Raw genomic sequence first — 6,765 nt, forward strand, 5'->3', positions numbered from 1 at the left:
GTTCCTTCTTTTTCCCTTTTATATTCCTCCCATACAGCAGGGACTAAGTACTGTCTCATTCCGCTATGGCACTTCATGTGTTCTTGGGGGGACTATTTTTTTTCTTTGTTTCCTGGTCTTTTACTGTTTGCCTGTGTGCAGCTTTGGAGGCAAAGCTGCTTACATGTAAATATATAATTTCTACCTCCCATCTCCTCGTAATACAACAATTGTGTCAGCACTGCCTTCCTCTCTGTTCCTCCTGCTCTGTTGATTGTATTTATTCAGCCTTTTTCCACTTTTCGATGTGAACGGCAGTTGGGCTCGTTTTTGGTAGGATTGGGATTCTTTTTATGGGGGATTGGGCTTCTTGAAATCTTTTTTTATTAGTATTTATTTCTTTAGTGCACTTTTCACGAGCGCTGCTTATGTCGCGCTAACCTATATATGCGCATCCCAGACCGCAATGCTGATCCTCCTTTGTTTTTACAACTGCCAGTTTTGGACACACTGTAGAGCATCTAAAGATTTGTAGAACCAAACTCATATAATGTCTTAATAATACCCCAAAGGTTTAGCCACTTGTGAACACTCAAGCTTTCAGATAAAAAATTAAATAAAATGCCTCCATCCCTCATTTGAGCATTAACGTTTGAAAAATGCGACGTACAATGTAGTTAAGCTTCGCCTTTGCTATTTCAATATGGTGACTGGAACTAATACTTGCTGCAGTAGAGCCATTTTCTATGTCCATTATCATCCTCTCCGCTCTGATTTCGATTAGCTTTGGTAGTTTAAGTGCTGCATGCTGAGATCCTGGAGGAACAGATTAATGGAGTCATTTGCTGTGGTCTTGTTCTATTTACAATGCAGCAGCTTCCCTGCATGGAAAGCCGCCTTTTCCCTATATGCTTCTGGCTGTTGTGACTACCAGAGTAAATTTGCTGGTGGAGTCTGCCTGTGAGGCGTCAAGCTCAGTCCTCTGTGGTATTAATTATTTGTTTTATGTTTACAACCCCAGTGTTGCACGTTAGAACAGCATATCAGCAGGAAGAAGTGACAGTTCACAGGTCCCGAACGCTGAAGCTTTGGAAGGTGAGATAAAGCTTTGAGGAGCCCCAGAACAAATGGACTTCTCCACATTAGAATGCAGTGCTGCGGCAATGGCTCTAAAAGTACTTTCATCTGGGACGTTTGGGTGTGTTTAGCATATGCACTACAATTTCACACAGGAAGACGTTTAGATAAGTTTATTGCCCAACAGATGGCGGCTATGTATTCACTTCTTTCGGATGTCCATCTTGCCTCCTGCCCACTTCATACCGAAGCAGGAATTTTACTACCTACCCCCAACAGGGGGTAGGTAGTCCATCATCCGTCCATCATCCCCTTTTGTATCGCTTTGTTCGCCCTAAGTGTGGCAGGGTATGCTCAGACGTGAGTCCCTTGCTCACTTGGCCACTGGATTCAAGATAGCCTGGCTGATGAGGATTATGAATCCGAAACCGGTCCCAGGATGCTTGTTTCCAGTCCATGAAGACATGGCTTGGCAGTTCGGGCTGGACTGTTCCCATGAGGCACAGGGTCAGACTGATTTGCATATAGCCATGTCTGAAATGGGGTGGCTGAGTGGGCTAAAGAATGGTGATGGATTAAACCCAGATCAGTTGACTGGGGTTGAGTGTTTGATTTGCTCAAACGCTCCGTCCATCATCCCCTTTTCTATCGCTTTGTTCGCCCTAAGTGTGGCAGGGTATGCTCAGACGTGAGTCCCTTGCTCACTTGGCCACTGGATTCAAGATAGCCTGGCTGATGAGGATTATGAATCCGAAACCGGTCCCAGGATGCTTGTTTCTGGTCCATGGAAGACATGGCTTGGCAGTTCGGGCTGGACTGTTCCCATGAGGCACAGGGTCAGACTGATTTGCATATAGCCATGTCTGAAATGGGGTGGCTGAGTGGGCTAAAGAATGGTGATGGATTAAACCCAGATCAGTTGACTGGGGGTGAGTGTTTGATTTGCTCAAACGCTCCGTCCATCATCCCCTTTTGTATCGATTTGTTCGCCCTAAGTGTGGCAGGGTATGCTCAGACGTGAGTCCCTTACTCACTTGGCCACTGGATTCAAGATAGCCTGGCTGATGAGGATTATGAATCCGAAACCGGTCCCAGGATGCTTGTTTCCGGTCCATGGAAGACATGGCTTGGCAGTTCGGGCTGGACTGTTCCCATGAGGCACAGGGTCAGACTGATTTGCATATAGCCATGTCTGAAATGGGGTGGCTGAGTGGGCTAAAGAATGGTGATGGATTAAACCCAGATCAGTTGACTGGGGGTGAGTGTTTGATTTGCTCAAACGCTCCGTCCATCATCCCCTTTTGTATCGCTATTACCACTCTCGGCATAATTGTGATCGGTGTAATCCTGCAGCTTTCAACACTCAAAGTGTCTTGACAAACGTCCAAAGAGCATCATGTTACTATCATGGAGAACTCATTTACACACTGAAACAGGCACCCCTGCCGCTTCCTAGTCAACGTTGTATGTATTCTATCCATATGATTTTTAAATGATAAACACATCTTTTCTACTCAGTGACATGTGTACTTTGCCCAGTTAGTTTACCTTAACAAAGCCATAGCATTACTGTAAAGTTGCTGTGAAAACTTATAATATAGCGTGCACTTTTTCTTTAAATAATCCCTACACTGCAAACAACAAAACATTGTAATTTACTGCACCAATAACTCTAACTTGAACAAATGCGAGACCGATTGCATTGCAAATGCTTGTTATAACTTATAAGTCACCCCTAAGGTCTTACCTAGGTGCCCCAAGAATGGAGTGCATTATTAGAAAAAGCGGGGACAATTTTTTTTTGTTTTTTTTATTATTTTTTTATTGATGTAAGATGTTGATTGCACTTTCGGACACATATAAAGAAATACAGTGGAGTTGCCTACAACCCCATCGGGCCGGCTACCTGTATTTACAACAGAGAAAGTTGGTGTTAGTTGTACACAGCCCATCAGCCGACATCCAACGGACCGGCGGCGTGTTATCAGATAAACCAAAAACTGTCGTCAGTGCCATACTCGCCTACATACTCGTCAGTAGTCTTACATTTCCACATTTTTGCTTAACAGAACTAAAATTAACAATCTACTACCCAACTTGTAATTTTCCTCTCGCTACCAATACTCTGCATCACAGCATCCTCCCTCCTCAGTACCAATACTATACAGATGTTCGCTCTATGTCCGCACCTTCAGATTTATACATTACTCAGTGTCCGCTTCCGAGTCCGACGCGCCATGGTCTAGTAAATATGCACGCAGGAACCCCCAGTAGTCTTTAGGCCTAGATCTGATCGGCGTGTTGAGCGTGTCTCGGCAATAAACCATGTCTTCTATCCAGTGCTTTACCTCCGGGGTCCTCCTGCTGTTCCAGTGGAGGGACACCCTTCTTTTGGCTAGCAGTAGTGCAACAGCACAGAATTTGCGTTTCAAAGCTCTAAGTTGTGGAACAATACCCAACAGACAGATTTTCGCCTCACATATCATGGAAACTCCAAGCATTTCATTTAAAACTTGCACGACCTGTTCCCAGTATCCCGCCACTTTGCGACAGTGCCATGCCAGATGCATGAAGTCTGCATCGTCTTGGTTACATCTGCAGCATTTTGAATCGTCCCTCAAGCCGTATTTATATAGTCGCTGAGGTGTATGGTATACTTGATGTAAATATTTGTAATGAATGATTTTCAAGTTACCGTTTGGTGTCAACATGCCAGTAAGCATACATGAGGAATCCCATTCTTCGTCAGTTAGAGGTTCAACCAGCCCAGCGCTCCATTTGTCCTTTGCCTTGTTTGTGTTACCCCCCACCGCACCCTGTATGCTTGTGTGTAGCTTAGATACTAGGTGAGATGCTGTGGGTGTGGTGAGGAGCAGTTGCAGGGGTTCAAGTGTGTTTGGTTCTTCCGGGTGTGTAGGATAGTGTTCCCGAAGTGCCCTTTGTAGTCTGTAGTAGTTGAAGCTGAAAAGCGGGGACGGGTTGCTGATGTAGTGCAACTTGTTCAGGGTCTGGAATTCACCATTTACATATAGGTCACCAGGGTGTCTAAGCCAGCTTGCTTAAGCAGATCCATGCCCACCTGCTCTTGTGTGACCGAAAGGGCCGGGTGATGTGCTAGTGGAAGCTTTGGTGCATAGAGTGGCAGGCTGTTTGCTGCCTTCCCCATCAATCTCCATGCCTCCGTGGTTGCATTAATCGGATTTATATCGTGGTCATGTAGCCTAGGGCGTTTATGCGTCAGTATGTTAGCTAAGGGAATCGGGTCTGCATCGCCCGCTTCTACAGCCACATGTGTCATAAAGGGTATGTCGTGGTACCATAAGTGCGCGAATTGCGCTTGAGCGCATAAGTAGTATAGGTAGAAGTCCGGAACCTTAAAACCCCCCTTAGCATATGGCAGTGTCATGGTGCGCAGTTCCATCCTCGCCTGTTTCCCTGCCCAAAGCAAACTAAGTACCAACGTATTGATATTACGGAATACTGCAGCTGGAGGTTTTATCGGAATATTGTTGAATAAATACAGGAAATTTGGTAGAAGTACCATTTTTACGATCGCGGCCCTGTCCGCCAAAGATAAGGGAAGTCTATTCCATCTTTTAATTTTGTCTTCAAGGGTCGCTATGGTTCGCCCGTAATTTGTCCGAATGACCAATTCTGGGTCTCTGTGAAACTATATTCCCAGATATTTTGTTGGTTCCTCTTGCCATTCCAGCGGGTAGTCTAATTGTGTTGGGCGTGTGCTGTCCGTCAGTGATAGGATAAGGGATTTATCCCAATTTATCTGCAGTCCGGACTTTTGACCAAATTTTATGTATTCTCTTAAAAGCGGATTCAAGTGCTGTTCAGGATTTTTTACATATAACACCATGTCATCCGCATAAAGCGAGATGTGTATGGGTCGGGATGGCATTTGAAGTGCTGAGTAGTGATGATGTTGCCGGATTTTATAGGCTAGCGGCTCCAAGATTAATGCAAATAACATCGGTGAGAGTGGGCAACCCTGCCTAGTACCCCGGCCTAGGTGAATGGGTTCCGAAATGTACCTGTTTACTCTGATGCGTGCTGTTAAGTTGGTGTACAGCATTGATATCCACCCTAGAAAGATAGTCGGGAATCCCATACGCACTAGTACTGCTTGAATAAAGGGCCAGCCAATAGTGTCAAACGCCTTTGCGGCGTCAAGCAACACTGCCACAGCCTTCGTCTCAGGAGCCAGATAGTGCGCCAATGCAAACAGTGTGCGGGTGTTATGTGTGGTGGCCCTATCAGGGATGAATCCGGATTGGTCGGGCCTTATTAACAAGGGCATAAGCGGTTTCAACCTATCAGCCAACAGACTAGCTATTATTTTTGTATCCACATTTAATAGCGAAAGGGGGCGATACGAGTCACATTTGTCTTCGGTTTTGCCCGGTTTCAGCAGTGTGATGAGTAAGGCCTCCCTCAAAGATGCCGGCAGCGTCTGGGCTTCATGAGCCGCCCCATAAAGACGCACCAAGTGTGGAGCGAGTAAGTCAGCATACATTTTATAAAATTCCGTCACGAAGCCATCGGGCCCCGGCGCCTTATTATTTGGCAAACGCTGGATGGTGTCCGTGATTTCTTCCACTGTTATCGGGCGTTCTAAGTATTTCCTATGTCCATCTGCTAGCCATGCCAGTTCTACATCCTCCATATATGTCAGTAAATCAGCCTGTGGGGGCGATGGGCGCGCCATATAGAGTGTGCCATATGTGTTCATAAACTCTTTCAGTATCCCCTTAACATCAGTAATCACCTCTCCGGAGTCATTACAAATGGACGTAATATTTTGCGGTGGTTTACCTGAGCATATTTTAGCGGCCAATTCCCTGCCCGGCCTGCCCCCCTCACCATATCTCCTAGCTGTTGCCCGTTTAGACACATACTGAAGCTCGTCTGTTGCGAATTTATTATGTTCCGTCAGCAGCGCTTGAATGTCCCCCAGCACTTTTGTGTCACCTGTCTGGGTGTATGTTTGTTCCAGTGCTTGAATGGCCTGTTCTCGTGTGTGCAATTGCTGTCGGATATCCATGAGGATGCCTGTGGTTGTACTGATACAGATTCCCCTAATTGTGGCTTTAAAGGCCTCCCATAGTAAACCCGGGTCCTCAGTTGATGGGCCGTTTATGTCAAAGTAATCTACTATCGCTTTATGTATGGTGGTAACATATACAGGGTCTCGTAACGCAGCTGCATTGAAACGCCATGTGAAGGGTGGTGGGTCATACTGTGGGATACTAACTTCCAGCATCACCGGGTTGTGGTCGGACAATGTTCGCGGTAAATGTTTGATATCTACAACCCATGATAATACTTCTCGTGTACCCAGCCAGTAGTCCAGTCTGGACCAACTGTTGTTTGCCGCGTTAATGTGTGTCGCCGTTGTCACCCCTGGGTTACGCACCCTCCACAAATCTACTATATGCAGGTCTTCCATAACGTCCTGCAGCATCGTCCTGGCATTCCCGTGTTATTCCAATGTATGTGTTGCCCTGTCTAGAGTGTCCTGTATGGTAACATTGAAATCGCCCCCCCATATTATGTGATCCGTCTGTAGGTCAGCGATGGTGTGCCATACATTACTGAAAAACCCCGGATCATCTACATTAGGGCCATATGTATTCACCAACAGTATCTTCTGTCGTCTGACCGTGCCTGCCACAACAACGCTTCTCTCATCTGTATCCC

The sequence above is a fragment of the Lissotriton helveticus genome, chromosome 2_1, assembly GCF_964261635.1.
Source record: "Lissotriton helveticus chromosome 2_1, aLisHel1.1, whole genome shotgun sequence".
NCBI classification, from domain to species: domain Eukaryota; kingdom Metazoa; phylum Chordata; class Amphibia; order Caudata; family Salamandridae; genus Lissotriton; species Lissotriton helveticus.